Source organism: Nelumbo nucifera, chromosome 4 (assembly GCF_055504915.1).
Source record: "Nelumbo nucifera cultivar China Antique chromosome 4, China Antique-T2T, whole genome shotgun sequence".
Taxonomy (NCBI): domain Eukaryota; kingdom Viridiplantae; phylum Streptophyta; class Magnoliopsida; order Proteales; family Nelumbonaceae; genus Nelumbo; species Nelumbo nucifera.
In genome coordinates, this window is record NC_142652.1 from 53185590 (window position 1) to 53212165 (window position 26576).

Sequence of the window (26576 nt, forward strand, 5' to 3'; positions counted from 1 at the left end):
TCCGAGTATCCGGCGCGTTGTTTGCGTTTGTCTTGCCGAAACGACAAATGGAATTTGCAAATACGATATCGAAATAAAATATTAATAAAATTGGGGTGCAACACGAGGACTTCCCAGGAGGTCACCCATCCTAGTACTACTCTCGCCCATGCACACTTAACTTCGGAGTTCTGATGGGATCCGGTGCATTAATGCTGGTATGATCGCACCCGTTTAATTCATGCTCGCTTAGATCTTTATGCACTATCTTGCTCCCCTCCATTAATTGTTTTAGACTTGAAAAAACTGTGTATGCAGCATTCCCCCCTTGGTAACCGTGCACAAGCTCCTACGTGAGCAGAGTGTTTGTTTTTCAGATCTGCCGCACCCCCGGATAGATTTAATACTATCGCGGGGCCCACAATGCACGACGAATGCCAAAAGCCCGGTTTTTGCACGGTTCCCATTCAGTAATGACGATCGTGCCGCAAATGGTCCGAGTATCCGGCGCGTTGTTTGAGTTTGTCTCGCCGAAACGACAAATGGAATTTGCAAATACGATATCGAAATAAAATATTAATAAAATTGGGGTGCAACACAAGGACTTCCCAGGAGGTCACCCATCCTAATACTACTCTCGCCCAAGCACACTTAACTTCGGAGTTCTGATGGGATCCGATGCATTAGTGCTGGTATGATCGCACCCGTTTAATTCATGCTCGCTTAGATCTTTATGAACTATCTTGCTCCCTTCCATTAATTGTTTTAGATTTGAAAAAAATGTTTATGCAGCCTTCTTCCCTTGGTAACCGTGCACAAGTTCCTACGTGAGCGGAGTGTTTGCTTTTCAGATCTGCCGCACCTCCGGATAGATGCAATACTATCGCGGGGCCCACAATGCATGACGAATGCCGAAAGCACGGTTCTTGCATCGTGGCCATTCAGTAATGACGATCGTGCCGCAAATGGTCCGAGTATCCGACGCATTGTTTCCAGTATCTCCCAGAAACAACAAATGGAATTTGCAAATACAAATCAAAATAAAATATTAATAAAATTGGGGTGCAACACGAGGAATTCCCAAGAGGTCACCCATCCTAGTACTACTCTCGCCCAAGCACGCTTAACTTCGGAGTTCTGATGGGATCCTGTGCATTAGTGCTGGTATGATCGCACCCATTTAATTCATGCTCGCTTAGATCTTTATGCACTATCTTGCTCCCCTCCATTAATTGTTTTAGATTTGAAAAAACTGTGTATGCAGCCTTCCTCCCTTGGTAACCGTGCACAAGCTCGTACGTGAGCAGAGTGTTTGCATTTCAGATCTGCCGCACCCCCGGATAGATGCAATACTATCGCGGGGCCCACAATGCACGACGAATGCCAAAAGCCCGGTTTTAGCACGGTTCCCATTCAGTAATGACAATCGTGCCGCAAATGGTCCGAGTATCCGGCACGTTGTTTGCGTTTGTCTCACCGAAACGACAAATGGAATTTGCAAATACGATATCGAAATAAAATATTAATAAAATTGGGGTGCAACACGAGGATTTGCCCGGAGGTCACCCATCCTAGTACTACTCTCACCCAAGCACACTTAACTTCGGAGTTCTGATGGGATCCGGTGCATTTGTGCTGGTATGATCGCACCCGTTTAATTCATGCTCGCTTAGATCTTTATGAACTATCTTGCTCCCTTCCATTAATTGTTTTAGATTTGAAAAAAATGTGTATGCAGCCTTCCTCCCTTGGTAACCGTGCACAAGCTCCTACGTGAGCGGAGTGTTTGCTTTTCAGATCTGCCGCACCTCCGGATAGATGCAATACTATCACGGGGCCCACAATGCACGACGAATGCCGAAAGCCCGGTTCTTGCATCGTTGCCATTCAGTAATGACAATCGTGCCGCAAATGGACCGAGTATCCGGCACGTTGTTTGCGTTTGTCTCACCGAAACGACAAATGGAATTTGCAAATACGATATCGAAATAAAATATTAATAAAATTGGGGTGCAACACGATGACTTCCCAGGAGGTCACCCATCCTAGTACTACTCTCGCCCATGCACACTTAACTTCGGAGTTCTGATGGGATCCGGTGCATTAGTGCTGGTATGATCGCACCCGTTTAATTCATGCTCGCTTAGATCTTTATGCACTATCTTGCTCCCCTCCATTAATTGTTTTAGACTTGAAAAAACTGTGTATGCAGCCTTCCTCCCTTGGTAACCGTGCACAAGCTCCTACGTGAGCAGAGCGTTTGCTTTTCAGATCTGCCGCACCCCCGGATAGATGCAATATTATCGCGGGGCCCACAATGCACGACGAATGCCAAAAGCCCGGTTTTTGCATGGTTCCCATTCAGTAATGACAATCGTGCCGCAAATGGTCCGAGTATCCGGCACGTTGTTTGCGTTTGTCTCGCCGAAACGACAAATGGAATTTGCAAATACGATATCAAAATAAAATATTAATAAAATTGGGGTGCAACACGAGGACTTCCCCGGAGGTCACCCATCCTAGTACTACTCTCGCCCAAGCACACTTAACTTCGGAGTTCTGATGGGATCCGATGCATTTGTGCTGGTATGATCGCACCCGTTTAATTCATGCTCGCTTAGATCTTTATGAACTATCTTGCTCCCTTCCATTAATTGTTTTAGATTTGAAAAAAATGTGTATGCAGCCTTCCTCCCTTGGTAACCATGCACAAGCTCCTACGTGAGCGGAGTGTTTGCTCTTCAGATCTGCCGCACCTCCGGATAGATCCAATACTATCGCGGGGCCCACAATGCATGACGAATGCCGAAAGCCCGGTTCTTGCATCGTTGCCATTCAGTAATGACGATCGTGCCGCAAATGGTCCGAGCATCCGACGCATTGTTTCCTGTTGTCTCCCAGAAACAACAAATGGAATTTGCAAATACAAATCAAAATAAAATATTAATAAAATTGGGGTGCAACACGAGGACTTCCCAGGAGGTCACCCATCCTGGTAGTACTCTCGCTCAAGCACGCTTAATTTCGGAGTTCTGATGGGATCCTGTGCATTAGTGCTGGTATGATCGCACCCATTTAATTCATGCTCGCTTAGATCTTTATGCACTATCTTGCTCCACTCCATTAATTGTTTTAGATTTGAAAAAACTGTGTATGAAGCCTTCCTCCCTTGGTAACCGTGCACAAGCTCGTACGTGAGCAGAGTGTTTGCTTTTCAGATCTGCCGCACCCCCGGATAGATGCAATACTATCGCGGGGCCCACAATGCACGACGAATGCCAAAAGCCCGGTTTTTGCACGGTTCCCATTCAGTAATGACAATCGTGCCGCAAATGGTCCGAGTATCCGGCACGTTGTTTGCGTTTGTCTCGCCGAAACGACAAATGGAATTTGCAAATACGATATCGAAATAAAATATTAATAAAATTGGGGTGCAACACAAGGACTTCCCAGGAGGTCACCCATCCTAGTACTACTCTCGCCCATGCACACTTAACTTCGGAGTTCTGATGGGATCCGGTGCATTAGTGCTGGTATGATCGCACCGGTTTAATTCATGCTCGCTTAGATCTTTATGCACTATTTTGCTCCCCACCATTAATTGTTTTAGACTTGAAAAAACTGTGTATGCAGCCTTCCTCCCTTGGTAACCAAGCACAAGCTCTTACGTGAGCAGAGTGTTTGCTTTTCAGATCTGCCGCACCCCCGGATAGATGCAATACTATCGCGGGGCCCACAATGCACGACGAATGCCAAAAGCCCGGTTTTTTCACGGTTCCCATTCAGTAATGACAATCGTGCCGCAAATGGTCCGAGTATTCGGCGCGTTGTTTGCGTTTGTCTCGCCGAAACGACAAATGGAATTTGCAAATACGATATCGAAATAAAATATTAATAAAATTGGGGAGCAACACAAGGACTTCCCAGGAGGTCACCCATCCTAGTACTACTCTCGCCCATGCACACTTAACTTCGGAGTTCTGATGGGATCCGGTGCATTAGTGCTGGTATGATCACACCCATTTAATTCATGCTCGCTTAGATCTTTATGCACTATCTTGCTCCCCTCCATTATTTGTTTTAGACTTGAAAAAACTGTGAATGCAGCCTTCCTCCCTTGGTAACCGTGCACAAGCTCCTACGTGAGCAGAGTGTTTGCTTTTCAGATCTGCCGCACCCCCTGATAGATGCAATACTATCGCGGGGCCCACAATGCACGACGAATGCCAAAAGCCCGGTTTTTGCACGGTTCCCATTCAGTAATGACGATCGTGCCGCAAATGGTCCGAGTATCCGGCGCGTTGTTTGCGTTTGTCTCGCCAAAACGACAAATGGAATTCGCAAATACGATATCGAAATAAAATATTAATAAAATTGGGGTGCAACACAAGCACTTCCCAGGAGGTCACCCATCCTAATACTACTCTCGCCCAAGCACACTTAACTTCGGTGTTCTGATGGGATCCGGTGCATTAGTGCTGGTATGATCGCACCCGTTTAATTCATGCTCGCTTAGATCTTTATGAACTATCTTGCTCCCTTCCATTAATTGTTTTAGATTTGAAAAAAATGTGTATGCAGCCTTCTTCCCTTGGTAACCGTGCACAAGCTCCTACGTGAGCGGAGTGTTTGCTTTTCAGATCTGCCGCACCTCCGGATAGATGCAATACTATCGCGGGGCCCACAATGCATGACGATTGCCGAAAGCCCGGTTCTTGCATCGTGGCCATTCAGTAATGACGATCGTGCCGCAAATGGTCCGAGTATCCGACGCATTGTTTCCAGTATCTCCCAGAAACAACAAATGGAATTTGCAAATACAAATCAAAATAAAATATTAATAAAATTGGGGTGCAACATGAGGACTTCCCAGGAGGTCACCCATCCTAGTACTACTCTCGCCCAAGAACGCTTAACTTCGGAGTTCTGATGGGATCCGGTGCATTAGTGCTGGTATGATCACACCCGTTTAATTCATGCTCGCTTAGATATTTATGCACTATCTTGCTCCCCTCCATTAATTGTTTTAGACTTGAAAAAACTGTGTATGCAGCCTTCCTCCCTCGGTAACCGTGCACAAGCTCCTACGTGAGCAGAGTGTTTGCTTTTCAGATCTGCCGCACCCCCTGATAGATGCAATACTATCGCGGGGCCCACAATGCACGACGAATGCCAAACGCCCGGTTTTTGCACGGTTCCCATTCAGTAATGACAATCGTGCCGCAAATGGTACGAGTATCCGGCACGTTGTTTGCGTTTGTCTCGCCGAAACGATAAATGGAATTTGCAAATACGATATCGAAATAAAATATTAATAAAATTGGGGTGCAACACGAGGACTTCCCAGGAGGTCACCCATCCTTGTACTACTCTCGCCCAAGCACGCTTAACTTCGGAGTTCTGATGGGATCCTGTGCATTAGTGCTGGTATGATCGCACCCATTTAATTCATGCTCGCTTAGATCTTTAAGCACTATCTTGCTCCCCTCCATTAATTGTTTTAGATTTGAAAAAACTGTGTATGCAGCCTTCCTCCCTTGGTAACCGTGCACAAGCTCGTACGTGAGCAGAGTGTTTTCATTTCAGATCTGCCGCACCCCCGGATAGATGCAATACTATCGCGGGGCCCACAATGCACGACGAATGCCAAAAGCCCGGTTTTTGCACGGTTCCCATTCAGTAATGACAATCGTGCCGCAAATGGTCCGAGTATCCGGCACGTTGTTTGCGTTTGTCTCACCGAAACGACAAATGGAATTTGCAAATACGATATCGAAATAAAATATTAATAAAATTGGGGTGCAACACGAGGACTTCCCAGGAGGTCACCCATCCTAGTACTACTCTCGCACAAGCACACTTAACTTCGGAGTTCTGATGGGATCCGGTGCATTTGTGCTGGTATGATCGCACCCGTTTAATTCATGCTCGCTTAGATCTTTATGAACTATCTTGCTCCCTTCCATTAATTGTTTTAGATTTGAAAAAAATGTGTATGCAGCCTTCCTCCCTTGGTAACCGTGCACAAGCTCCTACGTGAGCGGAGTGTTTGCTTTTCAGATTTGCCGCACCTCCGGATAGATGCAATACTATCGCGGGGCCCACAATGCATGACGAATGCCGAAAGCCCGGTTCTTGCATCGTTGCCATTCAGTAGTGACGATCGTGCCGCAAATGGTCCGAGTATCCGACGAATTGTTTCCAGTTGTCTCCCAGAAACAACAAATGGAGTTTGCAAATACCAATCAAAATAAAATATTAATAAAATTAGGGTGCAACACGAGGACTTCCCAGGAGGTCACCCATCCTAGTACTACTCTCGCCCAAGCACGCTTAACTTCGGAGTTCTGATGGGATCCGGTGCATTAGAGCTGGTATGATCGCACCCGTTTAATTCATGCTCGCTTAGATCTTTATGCACTATCTTGCTCCCCTCCATTAATTGTTTTAGACTTGAAAAAACTGTGTATGCAGCCTTCATCCCTTGGTAACCGTGCACAAGCTCTTACGTGAGCAGAGTGTTTGCTTTTCAGATCTGCCGCACCCCCGTATAGATGCAATACTATCACGGGGCCCACAATGCACGACGAATGCCAAAAGCCCGGTTTTTTCACGGTTCCCATTCAGTAATGACAATCGTGCCGCAAATGGTCCGAGTATCCGGCGCGTTGTTTGCGTTTGTCTCGCCGAAACGACAAATGGAATTTGCAAATACGATATCGAAATAAAATATTAATAAAATTGGGGTGCAACACGAGGACTTCCCAGGAGGTCACCCATCCTAGTACTACTCTCGCCCATGCAAACTTAACTTCGGAGTTCTGATGGGATCCGGTGCATTAGTACTGGTATGATCGCACCCGTTTAATTCATGCTCGCTTAGATCTTTATGCACTATCTTGCTCCCCACCATTAATTGTTTTAGACTTGAAAAAACTGTGTATGCAGCCTTCCTCCCTTGGTAACCGTGCACAAGCTCCTACGTGAGCAGAGTGTTTGTTTTTCAGATCTGCCGCACCCCCGGATAGATGCAATACTATCGCGGGGCCCACAATGCACGACGAATGCCAAAAGCCCGGTTTTTGCACGGTTCCCATTCAGTAATGACGATCGTGCCGCAAATGGTCCGAGTATCCGGCGCGTTGTTTGAGTTTGTCTCGCCGAAACGACAAATGGAATTTGCAAATACGATATCGAAATAAAATATTAATAAAATTGGGGTGCAACACAAGGACTTCCCAGGAGGTCACCCATCCTAATACTACTCTCGCCCAAGCACACTTAACTTCGGAGTTCTGATGGGATCCGGTGCATTAGTGCTGGTATAATCGCACCCGTTTAATTAATGCTCGCTTAGATCTTTATGAACTATCTTGCTCCCTTCCATTAATTGTTTTAGATTTGAAAAAAATGTGAATGCAGCCTTCTTCCCTTGGTAACCGTGCACAAGCTCCTACGTGAGCGGAGTGTTTGCTTTTCAGATCTGCCGCACCTCCGGATAGATGCAATACTATCGCGGGGCCCACAATGCATGACGAATGCCGAAAGCCCGGTTCTTGCATCGTGGCCATTCAGTAATGACGATCGTGCCGCAAATGGTCCGAGTATCCGACGCATTGTTTCCAGTATCTCCCAGAACAACAAATGGAATTTGCAAATACAAATCAAAATAAAATATTAATAAAATTGGGGTGCAACACGAGGACTTCACAGGAGGTCACCCATCCTAGTACTACTCTCGCCCAAGCACGCTTAACTTCGGAGTTCTGATGGGATCCGGTGCATTAGTGCTGGTATGATCGCACCCGTTTAATTCATGCTCGCTTAGATCTTTATGCACTATCTTGCTCCCCTCCATTAATTGTTTAAGACTTGAAAAAACTGTGTATGCAGCCTTCCTCCCTTGGTAACTGTGCACAAGCTCCTACGTGAGCAGTGTGTTTGCTTTTCAGATCTGCCGCACCCCCGGATAAATGCAATACTATCGCGGGACCCACAATGCACGACGAATGCCAAAAGCCCGGTTTTTGCACGGTTCCCATTCAGTAATGACGATTGTGCCGCAAATGGTCCGAGTATCCGGCGCGTTGTTTGCGTTTGTCTCGCCGAAACGACAAATGGAATTTGCAAATACGATATCGAAATAAAATATTAATAAAATTGGGGTGCAACACGAGGACTTCCCAGGAGGTCACCCATCCTAGTACTACGCTCGCCCAAGCACACTTAACTTCGGAGTTCTGATGGGATCCGGTGCATTAGTGCTGGTATGATCGCACCCGTTTAATTCATGCTCGCTTAGATCTTTATGCATTGTCTTGCTCCTCTCCATTAATTGTTTTAGATTTGAAAAAACTGTGTATGCAGCCTTCCTCCCTTGGTAACCGTGCACAAGCTCGTACGTGAGCAGAGTGTTTGCATTTCAGATCTGCCGCACCCCCGGATAGATGCAATACTATCGCGGGGCCCACAATGCATGACGAATGCCGAAAGCCCGGTTCTTGCATCGTTGCCATTCAGTAATGACGATCGTGCCGCAAATGGTCCGAATATCCGACGCATTGTTTCCAGTTGTCTCCCAGAAACAACAAATGGAATTTGCAAATACAAATCAAAATAAAATATTAATAAAATTGGGGTGCAACACGAGGACTTCCCAGGAGGTCACCCATCCTAGTACTACTCTCGCCCAAGCACGCTTAACTTCGGAGTTCTGATGGGATCCGGTGCATTAGTGCTGGTATGATCGCACCCGTTTAATTCATGCTCGCTTAGATCTTTATGCACTATCTTGCTCCCCTCCATTAATTGTTTTAGACTTGAAAAAACTGTGTATGCAGCCTTCCTCCCTTGGTAACCGTGCACAAGCTCTTACGTGAGCAGAGTGTTTGCTTTTTAGATCTGCCGGACCCCCGGATAGATGCAATACTATCGCGGGGCCCACAATGCACGACGAATGCCAAAAGCCCGGTTTTTTCACGGTTCCCATTCAGTAATGACAATCGTGCCGCAAATGGTCCGAGTATCCGGCGCGTTGTTTGCGTTTGTCTCGCCGAAACGACAAATGGAATTGGCAAATACGATATCGAAATAAAATATTAATAAAATTGGGGTGCAACACGAGGACTTCCCAGGAGGTCACCCATCCTAATACTACTCTCGCCCATGCACACTTAACTTCGGAGTTCTGATGGGATCCGGTGCATTAGTGCTGGTATGATCGCACCCGTTTAATTCATGCTCGCTTAGATCTTTATGCACTATCTTGCTCCCCTCCATTATTTGTTTTAGACTTGAAAAAACTGTGTATGCAAACTTCCTCCCTTGGTAACCGTGCACAAGCTCCTACGTGAGCAGAGTGTTTGCTTTTCAGATCTGCCGCACCCCCGGATAGATGCAATACTATCGCGGGGCCCACAATGCACGACGAATGCCAAAAGCCCGGTTTTTGCACGGTTCCCATTCAGTAATGACGATCGTGCCGCAAATGGTCCGATTATCCGGCGCGTTGTTTGAGTTTGTCTCGCCGAAACGACAAATGGAATTTGCAAATACGATATCGAAATAAAATATTAATAAAATTGGGGTGCAACACAAGGATTTCCCAGGAGGTCACCCATCCTAATACTACTCTCGCCCAAGCACACTTAACTTCGGAGTTCTGATGGGATCCGGTGCATTAGTGCTGGTATGATCGCACCCGTTTAATTCATGCTCGCTTAGATCTTTATGACCTATCTTGCTCCCTTCCATTAATTGTTTTAGATTTGAAAAAAATGTGTATGCAGCCTTCTTCCCTTGGTAACCGTGCACAAGCTCCTACGTGAGCGGAGTGTTTGCTTTTCAGATCTGCCGCACCTCCGGATAGATGTAATACTATCGTGGGGCCCACAATGCATGACGAATGACGAAAGCCCGGTTCTTGCATCGTGGCCATTCAGTAATGACGATCGTGCCGCAAATGGTCCGAGTATCCGACGCATTGTTTCCAGTATCTCCCAGAAACAACAAATGGAATTTCCAAATACAAATCAAAATAAAATATTAATAAAATTGGGGTGCAAGACGAGGACTTCCCAGGAGGTCACCCATCCTAGTACTACTCTCGCCCAAGCACGCTTAACTTCGGAGTTCTGATGGGATCCGGGGCATTAGTGCTGGTATGATCGCACCCGTTTAATTCATGCTCGCTTAGATCTTTATGCACTATCTTGCTCCCCTCCATTAATTGTTTTAGACTTGAAAAAACTGTGTATGCAGCCTTCCTCCCTTGGTAACCGTGCACAAGCTCCTACGTGAGCAGAGTGTTTGCTTTTCAGATCTGCCGCACCCCCTGATAGATGCAATAATATCGCGGGGCCCACAATGCACGATGAATGCCAAAAGCCCGGTTTTTGCACGGTTCCCATTCAGTAATGACAATCGTGCCGCAAATGGTCCGAGTATCCGGCACGTTGTTTGCGTTTGTCTCGCCGAAACGACAAATGGAATTTGCAAATACGATATCGAAATAAAATATTAATAAAATTGGGGTGCAACACGAGAACTTCCCAGGAGGTCACCAATCCTAGTACTACTCTCACCCAAGCACGTTTAACTTCGGAGTTCTGATGGGATCCTGTGCATTAGTGCTGGTATGATCGCACCCGTTTAATTCATGCTCGCTTAGATCTTTATGCACTATCTTGCTCCCCTCCATTAATTGTTTTAGATTTGAAAAAACTGTGTATGCAGCCTTCCTCCCTTGGTAACCGTGCACAAGCTCCTACGTGAGCAGAGTGTTTGCATTTCAGATCTGCCGCACCCCCGGATAGATGCAATACTATCGCGGGGCCCACAATGCATGACGAATGCCGAAAGCCCGGTTCTTGCATCGTTGCCATTCAGTAATGACGATCGTGCCGCAAATGGTCCGAGTATCCGACGCATTGTTTCTAGTTGTCTCCTAGAAACAACAAATGGAATTTGCAAATACAAATCAAAATAAAATATTAATAAAATTGGGGTGCAACACGAGGACTTCCCAGGAGGTCACCCATCCTAGTACTACTCTCGCCCAAGCATGCTTAACTTCGGAGTTCTGATGGGATCCGGTGCATTAGTGCTGGAATGATCGCACCCATTTAATTCATGCTCGCTTAGATCTTTATGCACTATCTTGCTCCCCTCCATTAATTGTTTTAGACTTGAAAAAACTGTGTATGCAGCCTTCCTCCCTTGGAAACCGTGCACAAGCTCTTACGTGAGCAGAGTGTTTGCTTTTTAGATCTGCCGCACCCCCGGATAGATGCAATACTATCGCGGGGCCCACAATGCACGACGAATGCCAAAAGCCCGGTTTTTTCACGGTTCCCATTCAGTAATGACAATCGTGCCGCAAATGGTCCGAGTATCCGGCGCGTTGTTTGCGTTTGTCTCGCCGAAACGACAAATGGAATTTGCAAATACGATATCGAAATAAAATATTAATAAAATTGGGGTGCAACACGAGGACTTCCCAGGAGGTCACCCATCCTAGGACTACTCCCGCCCATGCACACTTAACTTCGGAGTTCTGATGGGATCCGGTGCATTAGTGCTGGTATTATCGCACCCGTTTAATTCATGCTCGCTTAGATGTTTATGCACTATCTTGCTCCCCTCCATTAATTGTTTTAGACTTGAAAAAACTGTGTATGCAGCCTTCCTCCCTTGGTAACCGTGCACAAGCTCCTACGTGAGCAGAGTGTTTGCTTTTCAGATCTGCCGCACCCCCGGATAGATGCAATACTATCGCGGGGCCCACAATGCGCGACGAATGCCAAAAGCCCGGTTTTTGCACGGTTCCCATTCAGTAATGACAATCGTGCCGCAAATGGTCCGAGTATCCGGCGCGTTGTTTGCGTTTGTCTCGCCGAAACGACAAATGGAATTTGCAAATACGATATCGAAATAAAATATTAATAAAATTGGGGTGCAACACGAGGACTTCCCAGGAGGTCACCCATCCTAGTACTACTCTCGCCCATGCAAACTTAACTTCGGAGTTCTGATGGGATCCGGTGCATTAGTACTGGTATGATCGCACCCGTTTAATTCATGCTCGCTTAGATCTTTATGCACTATCTTGCTCCCCTCCATTAATTGTTTTAGACTTGAAAAAACTGTGTATGCAGCCTTCCTCCCTTGGTAACCGTGCACAAGCTCCTACGTGAGCAGAGTGTTTGCTTTTCAGATCTGCCGCACCCCCGGATAGATGCAATACTATCGCGGGGCCCACAATGCACGACGAATGCCAAAAGCCCGGTTTTTGCACGGTTCCCATTCAGTAATGACGATCGTGCCGCAAATGGTCCGAGTATCCGGCGCGTTGTTTGAGTTTGTCTCGCCGAAACGACAAATGGAATTTGCAAATACGATATCGAAATAAAATATTAATAAAATTGGGGTGCAACACAAGGACTTCCCAGGAGGTCACCCATCCTAATACTACTCTCGCCCAAGCACACTTAACTTCGGAGTTCTGATGGGATCCGGTGCATTAGTGCTGGTATAATCGCACCCGTTTAATTCATGCTCGCTTAGATCTTTATGAACTATCTTGCTCCCTTCCATTAATTGTTTTAGATTTGAAAAAAATGTGAATGCAGCCTTCTTCCCTTGGTAACCGTGCACAAGCTCCTACGTGAGCGGAGTGTTTGCTTTTCAGATCTGCCGCACCTCCGGATAGATGCAATACTATCGCGGGGCCCACAATGCATGACGAATGCCGAAAGCCCGGTTCTTGCATCGTGGCCATTCAGTAATGACGATCGTGCCGCAAATGGTCCGAGTATCCGACGCATTGTTTCCAGTATCTCCCCGAAACAACAAATGGAATTTCCAAATACAAATCAAAATAAAATATTAATAAAATTGGGGTGCAAGACGAGGACTTCCCAGGAGGTCACCCATCCTAGTACTACTCTCGCCCAAGCACGCTTAACTTCGGAGTTCTGATGGGATCCGGTGCATTAATGCTGGTATGATCGCACCCGTTTAATTCATGCTCGCTTAGATCTTTATGCACTATCTTGCTCCCCTCCATTAATTGTTTTAGACTTGAAAAAACTGTGTATGCAGCCTTCCTCCCTTGGTAACCGTGCACAAGCTCCTACGTGAGCAGAGTGTTTGCTTTTCAGATCTGCCGCACCCCCTGATAGATGCAATAATATCGCGGGGCCCACAATGCACGATGAATGCCAAAAGCCCGGTTTTTGCACGGTTCCCATTCAGTAATGACAATCGTGCCGCAAATGGTCCGAGTATCCGGCACGTTGTTTGCGTTTGTCTCGCCGAAACGACAAATGGAATTTGCAAATACGATATCGAAATAAAATATTAATAAAATTGGGGTGCAACACGAGGACTTCCCAGGAGGTCACCCATCCTAGTACTACTCTCGCCCAAGCACGTTTAACTTCGGAGTTCTGATGGGATCCTGTACATTAGTGCTGGTATGATCGCACCCGTTTAATTCATGCTCGCTTAGATCTTTATGCACTATCTTGCTCCCCTCCATTAATTGTTTTAGATTTGAAAAAACTGTGTATGCAGCCTTCCTCCCTTGGTAACCGTGCACAAGCTCCTACGTGAGCAGAGTGTTTGCATTTCAGATCTGCCGCACCCCCGGATAGATGCAATACTATCGCGGGGCCCACAATGCATGACGAATGCCGAAAGCCCGGTTCTTGCATCGTTGCCATTCAGTAATGACGATCGTGCCGCAAATGGTCCGAGTATCCGACGCATTGTTTCTAGTTGTCTCCTAGAAACAACAAATGGAATTTGCAAATACAAATCAAAATAAAATATTAATAAAATTGGGGTGCAACACGAGGACTTCCCAGGAGGTCACCCATCCTAGTACTACTCTCGCCCAAGCATGCTTAACTTCGGAGTTCTGATGGGATCCGGTGCATTAGTGCTGGAATGATCGCACCCAGTTAATTCATGCTCGCTTAGATCTTTATGCACTATCTTGCTCCCCTCCATTAATTGTTTTAGACTTGAAAAAACTGTGTATGCAGCCTTCCTCCCTTGGTAACCGTGCACAAGCTCTTACGTGAGCAGAGTGTTTGCTTTTTAGATCTGCCGCACCCCCGGATAGATGCAATACTATCGCGGGGCCCACAATGCACGACGAATGCCAAAAGCCCGGTTTTTTCACGGTTCCCATTCAGTAATGACAATCGTGCCGCAAATGGTCCGAGTATCCGGCGCGTTGTTTGCGTTTGTCTCGCCGAAACGACAAATGGAATTTGCAAATACGATATCGAAATAAAATATTAATAAAATTGGGGTGCAACACGAGGACTTCCCAGGAGGTCACACATCCTAGGACTACTCCCGCCCATGCACACTTAACTTCGGAGTTCTGATGGGATCCGGTGCATTAGTGCTGGTATTATCGCACCCGTTTAATTCATGCTCGCTTAGATGTTTATGCACTATCTTGCTCCCCTCCATTAATTGTTTTAGACTTGAAAAAACTGTGTATGCAGCCTTCCTCCCTTGGTAACCGTGCACAAGCTCCTACGTGAGCAGAGTGTTTGCTTTTCAGATCTGCCGCACCCCCGGATAGATGCAATACTATCGCGAGGCCCACAATGCACGACGAATGCCAAAAGCCCGGTTTTTGCACGGTTCCCATTCAGTAATGACGATCGTGCCGCAAATGGTCCGAGTATCCGGCGCGTTGTTTGAGTTTGTGTCGCCGAAACGACAAATGGAATTTGCAAATACGATATCGAAATAAAATATTAATAAAATTGGGGTGCAACACAAGGACTTCCCAGGAGGTCACCCATCCTTGTACTACTCTCGCCCAAGCACGCTTAACTTCGGAGTTCTGATGGGATCCTGTGCATTAGTGCTGGTATGATCGCACCCGTTTAATTCATGCTCGCTTAGATCTTTATGCACTATCTTGCTCCCCTCCATTAATTGTTTTAGACTTGAAAAAACTGTGTATGCAGCCTTCCTCCCTTGGTAACCGTGCACAAGCTCCTACGTGAGCAGAGTGTTTGCTTTTCAGATCTGCCGCACCCCCTGATAGATGCAATAATATCGCGGGGCCCACAATGCACGACGAATGCCGAAAGCCCGGTTCTTGCATCGTTGCCATTCAGTAATGACGATCGTGCCGCAAATGGTCCGAGTATCCGACGCATTGTTTCCAGTTGTCTCCCAGAAACAACAAATGGAATTTGCAAATACAAATCAAAATAAAATATTAATAAAATTGGGGTGCAACACGAGGACTTCCCAGGAGGTCACCCTTCCTATTACTACTCTCGCCCAAGCACGCTTAACTTCGGAGTTCTGATGAGATCCGGTGCATTAGTGCTGGTATGATCGCACCCGTTTAATTCATGCTCGCTTAGATCTTTGTGCCCTATCTTGCTCCCCTCCATTAATTGTTTTAGACTTGAAAAAACTGTGTATGCAGCATTCCTCCCTTGGTAACCGTGCACAAGCTCCTACGTGAGCAGAGTGTTTGCTTTTCAGATCTGTCGCACCCCCGGATAGATGCAATACTATCGCGGGGCCCACAATGCACGACGAATGCCAAAAGCCCGGTTTTTGCACGGTTCTCATTCAGTAATGACGATTGTGCCGCAAATGGTCCGAGTATCCGGCGCGTTGTTTGCGTTTGTCTCGCCGAAACGACAAATGGAATTTGCAAATACGATATCGAAATAAAATATTAATAAAATTGGGGTGCAACACGAGGACTTCACAGGAGGTCACCCATCCTAGTACTACGCTCGCCCAAGCACACTTAACTTCGGAGTTCTGATGGGATCCGGTGCATTAGTGCTGGTATGATCGCACCCGTTTAATTCATGCTCGCTTAGATCTTTATGCACTATCTTGCTCCCCTCCATTAATTGTTTTAGATTTGAAAAAACTGTGTATGCAGCCTTCCTCCCTTGGTAACCGTGCACAAGCTCCTACGTGAGCAGAGTGTTTGCATTTCAGATCTGCCGCACCCCCGGATAGATGCAACACTATCGCGGGGCCCACAATGCATGACGAATGCCGAAAGCCCGGTTCTTGCATCGTTGCCATTCAGTAATGACGATCGTGCCGCAAATGGTCCGAGTATCCGACGCATTGTTTCCAGTTGTCTCCCAGAAACAACAAATGGAATTTGCAAATACAAATCAAAATAAAATATTAATAAAATTGGGGTGCAACACGAGGACTTCCCAGGAGGTCACCCATCCTAGTACTGCACTCGCCCAAGCACGCTTAACTTCGGAGTTCTGATGGGATCCGGTGCATTAGTGCTGGTATGATCGCACCCGTTTAATTCATGCTCGCTTAGATCTTTATGCACTATCTTGCTCCCCTCCATTAATTGTTTTAGACTTGAAAAAACTGTGTATGCAGCCTTCCTCCCTTGGTAACCGTGCACAAGCTCTTACGTGAGCAGAGTGTTTGCTTTTTAGATCTGCCGGACCCCCGGATAGATGCAATACTATCGCGGGGCCCACAATGCACGACGAATGCCAAACGCCCGGTTTTTTCACGGTTCCCATTCAGTAATGACAATCGTGCCGCAAATGGTCCGAGTATCCGGCGCGTTGTTTGCGTTTGTCTCGCCGAAACGACAAATGGAATTTGCAAATACGATATCGAAATAAAATATTAATAAAATTGGGGTGCAACACGAGGACTTCCCAGGAGGTCACCCATCCTAATACTACTCTCGCCCATGCACACTTAACTTCGGAGTTCTGATGGGATCCGGTGCATTAGTGCTGGTTTGATCGCACCCGTTTAATTCATGCTCGCTTAGATCTTTATGCACTATCTTGCTCCCCTCCATTATTTGTTTTAGACTTGAAAAAACTGTGTATGCAGACTTCCTCCCTTGGTAACCGTGCACAAGCTCCTACGTGAGCAGAGTGTTTGCTTTTCAGATCTGCCGCACCCCCGGATAGATGCAATACTATCGCGGGGCCCACAATGCACGACGAATGCCAAAAGCCCGGTTTTTGCACGGTTCCCATTCAGTAATGACGATCGTGCCGCAAATGGTCCGATTATCCGGCGCGTTGTTTGAGTTTGTCTCGCCGAAACGACAAATGGAATTTGCAAATACGATATCGAAATAAAATATTAATAAAATTGGGGTGCAACACAAGGACTTCCCAGGAGGTCACCCATCCTAATACTACTCTCGCCCAAGCACACTTAACTTCGGAGTTCTGATGGGATCCGGTGAATTAGTGCTGGTATGATCGCACCCGTTTAATTCATGCTCGCTTAGATCTTTATGACCTATCTTGCTCCCTTCCATTAATTGTTTTAGATTTGAAAAAAATGTGTATGCAGCCTTCTTCCCTTGGTAACCGTGCACAAGCTCCTACGTGAGCGGAGTGTTTGCTTTTCAGATCTGCCGCACCTCCGGATAGATGTAATACTATTGTGGGGCCCACAATGCATGACGAATGACGAAAGCCCGGTTCTTGCATCGTGGCCATTCAGTAATGACGATCGTGCCGCAAATGGTCCGAGTATCCGACGCATTGTTTCCAGTATCTCCCAGAAACAACAAATGGAATTTCCAAATACAAATCAAAATAAAATATTAATAAAATTGGGGTGCAAGACGAGGACTTCCCAGGAGGTCACCCATCCTAGTACTACTCTCGCCCAAGCACGCTTAACTTCGGAGTTCTAATGGGATCCGGTGCATTAGTGCTGGTATGATCGCACCCGTTTAATTCATGCTCGCTTAGATCTTTATGCACTATCTTGCTCCCCTCCATTAATTGTTTTAGACTTTAAAAAACTGTGTATGCAGCCTTCCTCCCTTGGTAACCGTGCACAAGCTCCTACGTGAGCAGAGTGTTTGCTTTTCAGATCTGCCGCACCCCCTGATAGATGCAATAATATCGCGGGGCCCACAATGCACGATGAATGCCAAAAGCCCGGTTTTTGCACGGTTCCCATTCAGTAATGACAATCGTGCCGCAAATGGTCCGAGTATCCGGCACGTTGTTTGCGTTTGTCTCGCCGAAACGACAAATGGAATTTGCAAATACGATATCGAAATAAAATATTAACAAAATTGGGGTGCAACACGAGAACTTCCCAGGAGGTCACCCATCCTAGTACTACTCTCACCCAAGCACGTTTAACTTCGGAGTTCTGATGGGATCCTGTGCATTAGTGCTGGTATGATCGCACCCGTTTAATTCATGCTCGCTTAGATCTTTATGCACTATCTTGCTCCCCTCCATTAATTGTTTTAGATTTGAAAAAACTGTGTATGCAGCCTTCCTCCCTTGGTAACCGTGCACAAGCTCCTACGTGAGCAGAGTGTTTGCATTTCAGATCTGCCGCACCCCCGGATAGATGCAATACTATCGCGGGGCCCACAATGCATGACGAATGCCGAAAGCCCGGTTCTTGCATCGTTGCCATTCAGTAATGACGATCGTGCCGCAAATGGTCCGAGTATCCGACGCATTGTTTCTAGTTGTCTCCTAGAAACAACAAATGGAATTTGCAAATACAAATCAAAATAAAATATTAATAAAATTGGGGTGCAACACGAGGACTTCCCAGGAGGTCACCCATCCTAGTACTACTCTCGCCCAAGCATGCTTAACTTCGGAGTTCTGATGGGATCCGGTGCATTAGTGCTGGAATGATCGCACCCATTTAATTCATGCTCGCTTAGATCTTTATGCACTATCTTGCTCCCCTCCATTAATTGTTTTAGACTTGAAAAAACTGTGTATGCAGCCTTCCTCCCTTGGTAACCGTGCACAAGCTCTTACGTGAGCAGAGTGTTTGCTTTTTAGATCTGCCGCACCCCCGGATAGATGCAATACTATCGCGGGGCCCACAATGCACGACGAATGCCAAAAGCCCGGTTTTTTCACGGTTCCCATTCAGTAATGACAATCGTGCCGCAAATGGTCCGAGTATCCGGCGCGTTGTTTGCGTTTGTCTCGCCGAAACGACAAATGGAATTTGCAAATACGATGTCGAAATAAAATATTAATAAAATTAGGGTGCAACACGAGGACTTCCCAGGAGGTCACCCATCCTAGGACTACTCCCGCCCATGCACACTTAACTTCGGAGTTCTGATGGGATCCGGTGCATTAGTGCTGGTATTATCGCACCCGTTTAATTCATGCTCGCTTAGATGTTTATGCACTATCTTGCTCCCCTCCATTAATTGTTTTAGACTTGAAAAAACTGTGTATGCAGCCTTCCTCCCTTGGTAACCGTGCAGAAGCTCCTACGTGAGCAGAGTCTTTGCTTTTCAGATCTGCCGCACCCCCGGATAGATGCAATACTATCGCGGGGCCCACAATGCGCGACGAATGCCAAAAGCCCGGTTTTTGCACGGTTCCCATTCAGTAATGACAATCGTGCCGCAAATGGTCCGAGTATCCGGCGCGTTGTTTGCGTTTGTCTCGCCGAAACGACAAATGGAATTTGCAAATACGATATCGAAATAAAATATTAATAAAATTGGGGTGCAACACGAGGACTTCCCAGGAGGTCACCCATCCTAGTACTACTCTCGCCCATGCAAACTTAACTTCGGAGTTCTGATGGGATCCGGTGCATTAGTACTGGTATGATCGCACCCGTTTAATTCATGCTCGCTTAGATCTTTATGCACTATCTTGCTCCCCTCCATTAATTGTTTTAGACTTGAAAAAACTGTGTATGCAGCCTTCCTCCCTTGGTAACCGTGCACAAGCTCCTACGTGAGCAGAGTGTTTGCTTTTCAGATCTGCCGCACCCCCGGATAGATGCAATACTATCGCGGGGCCCACAATGCACGACGAATGCCAAAAGCCCGGTTTTTGCACGGTTCCCATTCAGTAATGACGATCGTGCCGCAAATGGTCCGAGTATCCGGCGCGTTGTTTGAGTTTGTCTCGCCGAAACGACAAATGGAATTTGCAAATACGATATCGAAATAAAATATTAATAAAATTGGGGTGCAACACAAGGACTTCCCAGGAGGTCACCCATCCTAATACTACTCTCGCCCAAGCACACTTAACTTCGGAGTTCTGATGGGATCCGGTGCATTAGTGCTGGTATAATCGCACCCGTTTAATTCATGCTCGCTTAGATCTTTATGAACTATCTTGCTCCCTTCCATTAATTGTTTTAGATTTGAAAAAAATGTGAATGCAGCCTTCTTCCCTTGGTAACCGTGCACAAGCTCCTACGTGAGCGGAGTGTTTGCTTTTCAGATCTGCCGCACCTCCGGATAGATGCAATACTATCGCGGGGCCCACAATGCATGACGAATGCCGAAAGCCCGGTTCTTGCATCGTGGCCATTCAGTAATGACGATCGTGCCGCAAATGGTCCGAGTATCCGACGCATTGTTTCCAGTATCTCCCAGAAACAACAAATGGAATTTGCAAATACAAATCAAAATAAAATATTAATAAAATTGGGGTGCAACACGAGGACTTCACAGGAGGTCACCCATCCTAGTACTACTCCCGCCCAAGCACGATTAACTTCGGAGTTCTGATGGGATCCGGTGCATTAGTGCTGGTATGATCGCACCCGTTTAATTCATGCTCGCTTAGATCTTTATGCACTATCTTGCTCCCCTCCATTAATTGTTTTAGACTTGAAAAAACTGTGTATGCAGCCTTCCTCCCTTGGTAACTGTGCACAAGCTCCTACGTGAGCAGTGTGTTTGCTTTTCAGATCTGCCGCACCCCCGGATAAATGCAATACTATCGCGGGACCCACAATGCACGACGAATGCCAAAAGCCCGGTTTTTGCACGGTTCCCATTCAGTAATGACGATTGTGCCGCAAATGGTCCGAGTATCCGGCGCGTTGTTTGCGTTTGTCTCGCCGAAACGACAAATGGAATTTGCAAATACGATATCGAAATAAAATATTAATAAAATTGGGGTGCAACACGAGGACTTCCCAGGAGGTCACCCATCCTAGTACTACGCTCGCCCAAGCACACTTAACTTCGGAGTTCTGATGGGATCCGGTGCATTAGTGCTGGTATGATCGCACCCGTTTAATTCATGCTCGCTTAGATCTTTATGCACTGTCTTGCTCCCCTCCATTAATTGTTTTAGATTTGAAAAAAATGTGTATGCAGCCTTCCTCCCTTGGTAACCGTGCACAAGCTCCTACGTGAGCGGAGTGTTTGCTTTTCAGATCTGCCGCACCTCCGGATAGATGCAATACTATCGCGGGGCCCACAATGCATGACGAATGCCGAAAGCCCGGTTCTTGCATCGTGGCCATTCTGTAATGACGATCGTGCCGCAAATGGTCCGAGTATCCGACGAATTGTTTCCAGTATCTCCCAGAAACAACAAATGGAATTTGCAAATACAAATCAAAATAAAATATTAATAAAATTGGGGTGCAACACGAGGACTTCCAGGAGGTCACCCATCCTAGTACTACTCTCGCCCAAGCACGCTTAACTTCAGAGTTCTGATGGGATCCTGTGCATTAGTGCTGGTATGATCGCACCCGTTTAATTCATGCTCGCTTAGATCTTTATGCACTATCTTGCTCCTCTCCATTAATTGTTTTAGATTTGAAAAAACTGTGTATGCAGCCTTCCTCCCTTGGTAACCGTGCACAAGCTCCTACGTGAGCAGAGTGTTTGCATTTCAGATCTGCCGCACCCCCGGATAGATGCAATACTATCGCGGGGCCCACAATGCATGACGAATGCCGAAAGCCCGGTTCTTGCATCGTTGCCATTCAGTAATGACGATCGTGCCGCAAATGGTCCGAGTATCCGACGCATTGTTTCTAGTTGTCTCCTGGAAACAACAAATGGAATTTGCAAATACAAATCAAAATAAAATATTAATAAAATTGGGGTGCAACACGAGGACTTCCCAGGAGGTCACCCATCCTAGTACTACTCTCGCCCAAGCATGCTTAACTTCGGAGTTCTGATGGGATCCGGTGCATTAGTGCTGGAATGATCGCACCCATTTAATTCATGCTCGCTTAGATCTTTATGCACTATCTTGCTCCCCTCCATTAATTGTTTTAGACTTGAAAAAACTGTGTATGCAGCCTTCCTCCCTTGGTAACCGTGCACAAGCTCTTACGTGAGCAGAGTGTTTGCTTTTTAGATCTGCCGCACCCCCGGATAGATGCAATACTATCGCGGGGCCCACAATGCACGACGAATGCCAAAAGCCCGGTTTTTTCACGGTTCCCATTCAGTAATGACAATCGTGCCGCAAATGGTCCGAGTATCCGGCGCGTTGTTTGCGTTTGTCTCGCCGAAACGACAAATGGAATTTGCAAATACGATATCGAAATAAAATATTAATAAAATTGGGGTGCAACACGAGGACTTCCCAGGAGGTCACACATCCTAGGACTACTCCCGCCCATGCACACTTAACTTCGGAGTTCTGATGGGATCCGGTGCATTAGTGCTGGTATTATCGCACCCGTTTAATTCATGCTCGCTTAGATGTTTATGCACTATCTTGCTCCCCTCCATTAATTGTTTTAGACTTGAAAAAACTGTGTATGCAGCCTTCCTCCCTTGGTAACCGTGCACAAGCTCCTACGTGAGCAGAGTGTTTGCTTTTCAGATCTGCCGCACCCCCTGATAGATGCAATAATATCGCGGGGCCCACAATGCACGACGAATGCCGAAAGCCCGGTTCTTGCATCGTTGCCATTCAGTAATGACGATCGTGCCGCAAATGGTCCGAGTATCCGACGCATTGTTTCCAGTTGTCTCCCAGAAACAACAAATGGAATTTGCAAATACAAATCAAAATAAAATATTAATAAAATTGGGGTGCAACACGAGAACTTCCCAGGAGGTCACCCTTCCTATTACTACTCTCGCCCAAGCACGCTTAACTTCGGAGTTCTGATGAGATCCGGTGCATTAGTGCTGGTATGATCGCACCCGTTTAATTCATGCTCGCTTAGATCTTTGTGCCCTATCTTGCTCCCCTCCATTAATTGTTTTAGACTTGAAAAAACTGTGTATGCAGCATTCCTCCGTTGGTAACCGTGCACAAGCTCCTACGTGAGCAGAGTGTTTGCTTTTCAGATCTGTCGCACCCCCGGATAGATGCAATACTATCGCGGGGCCCACAATGCACGACGAATGCCAAAAGCCCGGTTTTTGCACGGTTCTCATTCAGTAATGACGATTGTGCCGCAAATGGTCCGAGTATCCGGCGCGTTGTTTGCGTTTGTCTCGCCGAAACGACAAATGGAATTTGCAAATACGATATCGAAATAAAATATTAATAAAATTGGGGTGCAACACGAGGACTTCCCAGGAGGTCACCCATCCTAATACAACTCTCGCCCAAGCACACTTAACTTCGAAGTTCTGATGGGATCCGGTGCATTAGTGCTGGTATGATCGCACCCGTTTAATTCATGCTCGCTTAGATCTTTATGCACTATCTTGCTCCCCTCCATTAATTGTTTTAGACTTGAAAAAACTGTGTATGCAGCCTTCCTCCCTTGGTAACCGTGCACAAGCTCTTACGTGAGCAGAGTGTTTGCTTTTTAGATCTGCCGCACCCCCGGATAGATGCAATACTATCGCGGGGCCCACAATGCACGACGAATGCCAAAAGCCCGGTTTTTTCACGGTTCCCATTCAGTAATGACAATCGTGCCGCAAATGGTCCGAGTATCCGGCGCGTTGTTTGCGTTTGTCTCGCCGAAACGACAAATGGAATTTGCAAATACGATATCGAAATAAAATATTAATAAAATTGGGGTGCAACACGAGGACTTCCCAGGAGGTCACCCATCCTAATACTACTCTCGCCCATGCACACTTAATTTCGGAGTTCTGATGGGATCCGGTGCATTAGTGCTGGTATGATCGCACCCGTTTAATTCATGCTCGCTTAGATATTTATGCACTATCTTGCTCCCCTCCATTATTTGTTTTAGACTTGAAAAAAGTGTGTATGCAGACTTCCTCCCCTGGTAACCGTGCACAAGCTCCTACGTGAGCAGAGTGTTTGCTTTTCAGATCTGCCGCACCCCCGGATAGATGCAATACTATCGCGAGGCCCACAATGCACGACGAATGCCAAAAGCCCGGTTTTTGCACGGTTCCCATTCGGTAATGACGATCGTGCCGCAAATGGTCCGAGTATCCGGCGCGTTGTTTGAGTTTGTGTCGCCGAAACGACAAATGGAATTTGCAAATACGATATCGAAATAAAATATTAATAAAATTGGGGTGCAACACAAGGACTTCCCAGGAGGTCACCCATCCTTGTACTACTCTCGCCCAAGCACGCTTAACTTCGGAGTTCTGATGGGATCCTGTGCATTAGTGCTGGTATGATCGCACCCGTTTAATTCATGCTCGCTTAGATCTTTATGCACTATCTTGCTCCCCTCCATTAATTGTTTTAGACTTGAAAAAACTGTGTATGCAGCCTTCCTCCCTTGGTAACCGTGCACAAGCTCCTACGTGAGCAGAGTGTTTGCTTTTCAGATCTGCCGCACCCCCTGATAGATGCAATAATATCGCGGGGCCCACAATGCACGACGAATGCCGAAAGCCCGGTTCTTGCATCGTTGCCATTCAGTAATGACGATCGTGCCGCAAATGGTCCGAGTATCCGACGCATTGTTTCCAGTTGTCTCCCAGAAACAACAAATGGAATTTGCAAATACAAATCAAAATAAAATATTAATAAAATTGGGGTGCAACACGAGGACTTCCCAGGAGGTCACCCTTCCTATTACTACTCTCGCCCAAGCACGCTTAACTTCGGAGTTCTGATGAGATCCGGTGCATTAGTGCTGGTATGATCGCACCCGTTTAATTCATGCTCGCTTAGATCTTTGTGCCCTATCTTGCTCCCCTCCATTAATTGTTTTAGACTTGAAAAAACTGTGTATGCAGCATTCCTCCCTTGGTAACCGTGCACAAGCTCCTACGTGAGCAGAGTGTTTGCTTTTCAGATCTGTCGCACCCCCGGATAGATGCAATACTATCGCGGGGCCCACAATGCACGACGAATGCCAAAAGCCCGGTTTTTGCACGGTTCTCATTCAGTAATGACGATTGTGCCGCAAATGGTCCGAGTATCCGGCGCGTTGTTTGCGTTTGTCTCGCCGAAACGTCAAATGGAATTTGCAAATACGATATCGAAATAAAATATTAATAAAATTGGGGTGCAACACGAGGACTTCACAGGAGGTCACCCATCCTAGTACTACGCTCGCCCAAGCACACTTAACTTCGGAGTTCTGATGGGATCCGTTGCATTAGTGCTGGTATGATCGCACCCGTTTAATTCATGCTCGCTTAGATCTTTATGCACTATCTTGCTCCCCTCCATTAATTGTTTTAGATTTGAAAAAACTGTGTATGCAGCCTTCCTCCCTTGGTAACCGTGCACAAGCTCCTACGTGAGCAGAGTGTTTGCATTTCAGATCTGCCGCACCCCCGGATAGATGCAACACTATCGCGGGGCCCACAATGCATGACGAATGCCGAAAGCCCGGTTCTTGCATCGTTGCCATTCAGTAATGACGATCGTGCCGCAAATGGTCCGAATATCCGACGCATTGTTTCCAGTTGTCTCCCAGAAACAACAAATGGAATTTGCAAATACAAATCAAAATAAAATATTAATAAAATTGGGGTGCAACACGAGGACTTCCCAGGAGGTCACCCATCCTAGTACTGCACTCGCCCAAGCACGCTTAACTTCGGAGTTCTGATGGGATCCGGTGCATTAGTGCTGGTATGATCGCACCCGTTTAATTCATGCTCGCTTAGATCTTTATGCACTATCTTGCTCCCCTCCATTAATTGTTTTAGACTTGAAAAAACTGTGTATGCAGCCTTCCTCCCTTGGTAACCGTGCACAAGCTCTTACGTGAGCAGAGTGTTTGCTTTTTAGATCTGCCGGACCCCCGGATAGATGCAATACTATCGCGGGGCCCACAATGCACGACGAATGCCAAAAGCCCGGTTTTTTCACGGTTCCCATTCAGTAATGACAATCGTGCCGCAAATGGTCCGAGTATCCGGCGCGTTGTTTGCGTTTGACTCGCCGAAACGACAAATGGAATTTGCAAATACGATATCGAAATAAAATATTAATAAAATTGGGGTGCAACACGAGGACTTCCCAGGAGGTCACCCATCCTAATACTACTCTCGCCCATGCACACTTAACTTCGGAGTTCTGATGGGATCCGGTGCATTAGTGCTGGTATGATCGCACCCGTTTAATTCATGCTCGCTTAGATCTTTATGCACTATCTTGCTCCCCTCCATTATTTGTTTTAGACTTGAAAAAACTGTGTATGCAGACTTCCTCCCTTGGTAACCGTGCACAAGCTCCTACGTGAGCAGAGTGTTTGCTTTTCAGATCTGCCGCACCCCCGGATAGATGCAATACTATCGCGGGGCCCACAATGCACGACGAATGCCAAAAGCCCGGTTTTTGCACGGTTCCCATTCAGTAATGACGATCGTGCCGCAAATGGTCCGATTATCCGGCGCTTTGTTTGAGTTTGTCTCGCCGAAACGACAAATGGAATTTGCAAAT

The 26576-nt window shown here is 46.5% G+C and overlaps 53 non-coding genes and 3 pseudogenes across 53 annotated transcripts; all 56 read right to left on the reverse strand.

Annotated features, from left to right (window-relative positions):
- Positions 1-92: 92 nt before the first annotated feature.
- LOC148798768 (5S ribosomal RNA) lies at positions 93-211 on the reverse strand. Its single transcript, XR_016072211.1, has one exon. It is a non-coding gene; the product is annotated as a 5S ribosomal RNA (ribosomal RNA).
- Positions 212-566: 355 nt separating this feature from the next.
- Positions 567-685, reverse strand: LOC148798769 (5S ribosomal RNA). Its single transcript, XR_016075697.1, has one exon. It is a non-coding gene; the product is annotated as a 5S ribosomal RNA (ribosomal RNA).
- A 353-nt stretch (positions 686-1038) lies between these two features.
- On the reverse strand, positions 1039-1157 carry LOC148798770 (5S ribosomal RNA). Its single transcript, XR_016072874.1, has one exon. It is a non-coding gene; the product is annotated as a 5S ribosomal RNA (ribosomal RNA).
- Positions 1158-1512: 355 nt separating this feature from the next.
- On the reverse strand, positions 1513-1631 carry LOC148798771 (5S ribosomal RNA). Its single transcript, XR_016069088.1, has one exon. It is a non-coding gene; the product is annotated as a 5S ribosomal RNA (ribosomal RNA).
- A 355-nt stretch (positions 1632-1986) lies between these two features.
- LOC148798772 (5S ribosomal RNA) lies at positions 1987-2105 on the reverse strand. The gene has a single exon (XR_016073363.1). It is a non-coding gene; the product is annotated as a 5S ribosomal RNA (ribosomal RNA).
- A 355-nt stretch (positions 2106-2460) lies between these two features.
- On the reverse strand, positions 2461-2579 carry LOC148798773 (5S ribosomal RNA). Its single transcript, XR_016072801.1, has one exon. It is a non-coding gene; the product is annotated as a 5S ribosomal RNA (ribosomal RNA).
- Positions 2580-2933: 354 nt separating this feature from the next.
- Positions 2934-3052, reverse strand: LOC148798774 (5S ribosomal RNA; annotated as a pseudogene).
- A 355-nt stretch (positions 3053-3407) lies between these two features.
- On the reverse strand, positions 3408-3526 carry LOC148798775 (5S ribosomal RNA). Its single transcript, XR_016075189.1, has one exon. It is a non-coding gene; the product is annotated as a 5S ribosomal RNA (ribosomal RNA).
- Positions 3527-3881: 355 nt separating this feature from the next.
- Positions 3882-4000, reverse strand: LOC148798776 (5S ribosomal RNA). The gene has a single exon (XR_016075438.1). It is a non-coding gene; the product is annotated as a 5S ribosomal RNA (ribosomal RNA).
- A 355-nt stretch (positions 4001-4355) lies between these two features.
- On the reverse strand, positions 4356-4474 carry LOC148798777 (5S ribosomal RNA). Its single transcript, XR_016070118.1, has one exon. It is a non-coding gene; the product is annotated as a 5S ribosomal RNA (ribosomal RNA).
- A 353-nt stretch (positions 4475-4827) lies between these two features.
- LOC148798778 (5S ribosomal RNA) lies at positions 4828-4946 on the reverse strand. Its single transcript, XR_016069131.1, has one exon. It is a non-coding gene; the product is annotated as a 5S ribosomal RNA (ribosomal RNA).
- A 355-nt stretch (positions 4947-5301) lies between these two features.
- On the reverse strand, positions 5302-5420 carry LOC148798779 (5S ribosomal RNA). The gene has a single exon (XR_016075241.1). It is a non-coding gene; the product is annotated as a 5S ribosomal RNA (ribosomal RNA).
- Positions 5421-5775: 355 nt separating this feature from the next.
- LOC148798780 (5S ribosomal RNA) lies at positions 5776-5894 on the reverse strand. Its single transcript, XR_016072285.1, has one exon. It is a non-coding gene; the product is annotated as a 5S ribosomal RNA (ribosomal RNA).
- Positions 5895-6248: 354 nt separating this feature from the next.
- LOC148798781 (5S ribosomal RNA) lies at positions 6249-6367 on the reverse strand. The gene has a single exon (XR_016071658.1). It is a non-coding gene; the product is annotated as a 5S ribosomal RNA (ribosomal RNA).
- Positions 6368-6722: 355 nt separating this feature from the next.
- LOC148798782 (5S ribosomal RNA) lies at positions 6723-6841 on the reverse strand. The gene has a single exon (XR_016075353.1). It is a non-coding gene; the product is annotated as a 5S ribosomal RNA (ribosomal RNA).
- A 355-nt stretch (positions 6842-7196) lies between these two features.
- On the reverse strand, positions 7197-7315 carry LOC148798783 (5S ribosomal RNA). Its single transcript, XR_016074828.1, has one exon. It is a non-coding gene; the product is annotated as a 5S ribosomal RNA (ribosomal RNA).
- Positions 7316-7667: 352 nt separating this feature from the next.
- Positions 7668-7786, reverse strand: LOC148798784 (5S ribosomal RNA). The gene has a single exon (XR_016071186.1). It is a non-coding gene; the product is annotated as a 5S ribosomal RNA (ribosomal RNA).
- A 355-nt stretch (positions 7787-8141) lies between these two features.
- Positions 8142-8260, reverse strand: LOC148798785 (5S ribosomal RNA). The gene has a single exon (XR_016072097.1). It is a non-coding gene; the product is annotated as a 5S ribosomal RNA (ribosomal RNA).
- Positions 8261-8614: 354 nt separating this feature from the next.
- Positions 8615-8733, reverse strand: LOC148798786 (5S ribosomal RNA). Its single transcript, XR_016075764.1, has one exon. It is a non-coding gene; the product is annotated as a 5S ribosomal RNA (ribosomal RNA).
- Positions 8734-9088: 355 nt separating this feature from the next.
- LOC148798787 (5S ribosomal RNA) lies at positions 9089-9207 on the reverse strand. Its single transcript, XR_016073099.1, has one exon. It is a non-coding gene; the product is annotated as a 5S ribosomal RNA (ribosomal RNA).
- A 355-nt stretch (positions 9208-9562) lies between these two features.
- On the reverse strand, positions 9563-9681 carry LOC148798788 (5S ribosomal RNA). The gene has a single exon (XR_016073220.1). It is a non-coding gene; the product is annotated as a 5S ribosomal RNA (ribosomal RNA).
- Positions 9682-10034: 353 nt separating this feature from the next.
- Positions 10035-10153, reverse strand: LOC148798789 (5S ribosomal RNA). Its single transcript, XR_016073507.1, has one exon. It is a non-coding gene; the product is annotated as a 5S ribosomal RNA (ribosomal RNA).
- Positions 10154-10508: 355 nt separating this feature from the next.
- LOC148798790 (5S ribosomal RNA) lies at positions 10509-10627 on the reverse strand. The gene has a single exon (XR_016070614.1). It is a non-coding gene; the product is annotated as a 5S ribosomal RNA (ribosomal RNA).
- Positions 10628-10981: 354 nt separating this feature from the next.
- LOC148798791 (5S ribosomal RNA) lies at positions 10982-11100 on the reverse strand. The gene has a single exon (XR_016073510.1). It is a non-coding gene; the product is annotated as a 5S ribosomal RNA (ribosomal RNA).
- A 355-nt stretch (positions 11101-11455) lies between these two features.
- LOC148798792 (5S ribosomal RNA) lies at positions 11456-11574 on the reverse strand. Its single transcript, XR_016075467.1, has one exon. It is a non-coding gene; the product is annotated as a 5S ribosomal RNA (ribosomal RNA).
- A 355-nt stretch (positions 11575-11929) lies between these two features.
- On the reverse strand, positions 11930-12048 carry LOC148798793 (5S ribosomal RNA). The gene has a single exon (XR_016075354.1). It is a non-coding gene; the product is annotated as a 5S ribosomal RNA (ribosomal RNA).
- A 355-nt stretch (positions 12049-12403) lies between these two features.
- On the reverse strand, positions 12404-12522 carry LOC148798794 (5S ribosomal RNA). Its single transcript, XR_016074829.1, has one exon. It is a non-coding gene; the product is annotated as a 5S ribosomal RNA (ribosomal RNA).
- A 353-nt stretch (positions 12523-12875) lies between these two features.
- On the reverse strand, positions 12876-12994 carry LOC148798795 (5S ribosomal RNA). Its single transcript, XR_016072309.1, has one exon. It is a non-coding gene; the product is annotated as a 5S ribosomal RNA (ribosomal RNA).
- A 355-nt stretch (positions 12995-13349) lies between these two features.
- LOC148798796 (5S ribosomal RNA) lies at positions 13350-13468 on the reverse strand. The gene has a single exon (XR_016075135.1). It is a non-coding gene; the product is annotated as a 5S ribosomal RNA (ribosomal RNA).
- A 354-nt stretch (positions 13469-13822) lies between these two features.
- On the reverse strand, positions 13823-13941 carry LOC148798797 (5S ribosomal RNA). The gene has a single exon (XR_016073511.1). It is a non-coding gene; the product is annotated as a 5S ribosomal RNA (ribosomal RNA).
- Positions 13942-14296: 355 nt separating this feature from the next.
- LOC148798798 (5S ribosomal RNA) lies at positions 14297-14415 on the reverse strand (annotated as a pseudogene).
- A 355-nt stretch (positions 14416-14770) lies between these two features.
- Positions 14771-14889, reverse strand: LOC148798799 (5S ribosomal RNA). The gene has a single exon (XR_016069147.1). It is a non-coding gene; the product is annotated as a 5S ribosomal RNA (ribosomal RNA).
- A 354-nt stretch (positions 14890-15243) lies between these two features.
- LOC148798800 (5S ribosomal RNA) lies at positions 15244-15362 on the reverse strand. The gene has a single exon (XR_016075416.1). It is a non-coding gene; the product is annotated as a 5S ribosomal RNA (ribosomal RNA).
- Positions 15363-15717: 355 nt separating this feature from the next.
- Positions 15718-15836, reverse strand: LOC148798801 (5S ribosomal RNA). Its single transcript, XR_016073276.1, has one exon. It is a non-coding gene; the product is annotated as a 5S ribosomal RNA (ribosomal RNA).
- A 354-nt stretch (positions 15837-16190) lies between these two features.
- On the reverse strand, positions 16191-16309 carry LOC148798802 (5S ribosomal RNA). Its single transcript, XR_016071523.1, has one exon. It is a non-coding gene; the product is annotated as a 5S ribosomal RNA (ribosomal RNA).
- Positions 16310-16664: 355 nt separating this feature from the next.
- On the reverse strand, positions 16665-16783 carry LOC148798803 (5S ribosomal RNA). The gene has a single exon (XR_016075318.1). It is a non-coding gene; the product is annotated as a 5S ribosomal RNA (ribosomal RNA).
- A 355-nt stretch (positions 16784-17138) lies between these two features.
- On the reverse strand, positions 17139-17257 carry LOC148798804 (5S ribosomal RNA). Its single transcript, XR_016075014.1, has one exon. It is a non-coding gene; the product is annotated as a 5S ribosomal RNA (ribosomal RNA).
- Positions 17258-17610: 353 nt separating this feature from the next.
- Positions 17611-17729, reverse strand: LOC148798805 (5S ribosomal RNA). The gene has a single exon (XR_016072199.1). It is a non-coding gene; the product is annotated as a 5S ribosomal RNA (ribosomal RNA).
- Positions 17730-18084: 355 nt separating this feature from the next.
- Positions 18085-18203, reverse strand: LOC148798806 (5S ribosomal RNA). The gene has a single exon (XR_016074986.1). It is a non-coding gene; the product is annotated as a 5S ribosomal RNA (ribosomal RNA).
- Positions 18204-18557: 354 nt separating this feature from the next.
- LOC148798807 (5S ribosomal RNA) lies at positions 18558-18676 on the reverse strand. Its single transcript, XR_016073512.1, has one exon. It is a non-coding gene; the product is annotated as a 5S ribosomal RNA (ribosomal RNA).
- A 355-nt stretch (positions 18677-19031) lies between these two features.
- Positions 19032-19150, reverse strand: LOC148798808 (5S ribosomal RNA). The gene has a single exon (XR_016075528.1). It is a non-coding gene; the product is annotated as a 5S ribosomal RNA (ribosomal RNA).
- A 355-nt stretch (positions 19151-19505) lies between these two features.
- Positions 19506-19624, reverse strand: LOC148798809 (5S ribosomal RNA). Its single transcript, XR_016075355.1, has one exon. It is a non-coding gene; the product is annotated as a 5S ribosomal RNA (ribosomal RNA).
- A 355-nt stretch (positions 19625-19979) lies between these two features.
- On the reverse strand, positions 19980-20098 carry LOC148798810 (5S ribosomal RNA). The gene has a single exon (XR_016074830.1). It is a non-coding gene; the product is annotated as a 5S ribosomal RNA (ribosomal RNA).
- Positions 20099-20451: 353 nt separating this feature from the next.
- On the reverse strand, positions 20452-20570 carry LOC148798811 (5S ribosomal RNA). Its single transcript, XR_016072346.1, has one exon. It is a non-coding gene; the product is annotated as a 5S ribosomal RNA (ribosomal RNA).
- A 355-nt stretch (positions 20571-20925) lies between these two features.
- On the reverse strand, positions 20926-21044 carry LOC148798812 (5S ribosomal RNA). Its single transcript, XR_016072098.1, has one exon. It is a non-coding gene; the product is annotated as a 5S ribosomal RNA (ribosomal RNA).
- Positions 21045-21397: 353 nt separating this feature from the next.
- LOC148798813 (5S ribosomal RNA) lies at positions 21398-21515 on the reverse strand. Its single transcript, XR_016069750.1, has one exon. It is a non-coding gene; the product is annotated as a 5S ribosomal RNA (ribosomal RNA).
- A 354-nt stretch (positions 21516-21869) lies between these two features.
- LOC148798814 (5S ribosomal RNA) lies at positions 21870-21988 on the reverse strand. The gene has a single exon (XR_016073513.1). It is a non-coding gene; the product is annotated as a 5S ribosomal RNA (ribosomal RNA).
- A 355-nt stretch (positions 21989-22343) lies between these two features.
- LOC148798815 (5S ribosomal RNA) lies at positions 22344-22462 on the reverse strand (annotated as a pseudogene).
- Positions 22463-22816: 354 nt separating this feature from the next.
- Positions 22817-22935, reverse strand: LOC148798816 (5S ribosomal RNA). The gene has a single exon (XR_016074834.1). It is a non-coding gene; the product is annotated as a 5S ribosomal RNA (ribosomal RNA).
- Positions 22936-23290: 355 nt separating this feature from the next.
- Positions 23291-23409, reverse strand: LOC148798817 (5S ribosomal RNA). The gene has a single exon (XR_016069057.1). It is a non-coding gene; the product is annotated as a 5S ribosomal RNA (ribosomal RNA).
- A 355-nt stretch (positions 23410-23764) lies between these two features.
- Positions 23765-23883, reverse strand: LOC148798818 (5S ribosomal RNA). Its single transcript, XR_016068977.1, has one exon. It is a non-coding gene; the product is annotated as a 5S ribosomal RNA (ribosomal RNA).
- A 355-nt stretch (positions 23884-24238) lies between these two features.
- LOC148798819 (5S ribosomal RNA) lies at positions 24239-24357 on the reverse strand. The gene has a single exon (XR_016069148.1). It is a non-coding gene; the product is annotated as a 5S ribosomal RNA (ribosomal RNA).
- A 354-nt stretch (positions 24358-24711) lies between these two features.
- Positions 24712-24830, reverse strand: LOC148798820 (5S ribosomal RNA). The gene has a single exon (XR_016075417.1). It is a non-coding gene; the product is annotated as a 5S ribosomal RNA (ribosomal RNA).
- Positions 24831-25185: 355 nt separating this feature from the next.
- LOC148798821 (5S ribosomal RNA) lies at positions 25186-25304 on the reverse strand. The gene has a single exon (XR_016068966.1). It is a non-coding gene; the product is annotated as a 5S ribosomal RNA (ribosomal RNA).
- A 354-nt stretch (positions 25305-25658) lies between these two features.
- Positions 25659-25777, reverse strand: LOC148798822 (5S ribosomal RNA). The gene has a single exon (XR_016071524.1). It is a non-coding gene; the product is annotated as a 5S ribosomal RNA (ribosomal RNA).
- A 355-nt stretch (positions 25778-26132) lies between these two features.
- On the reverse strand, positions 26133-26251 carry LOC148798823 (5S ribosomal RNA). Its single transcript, XR_016073100.1, has one exon. It is a non-coding gene; the product is annotated as a 5S ribosomal RNA (ribosomal RNA).
- Positions 26252-26576: the final 325 nt, after the last annotated feature.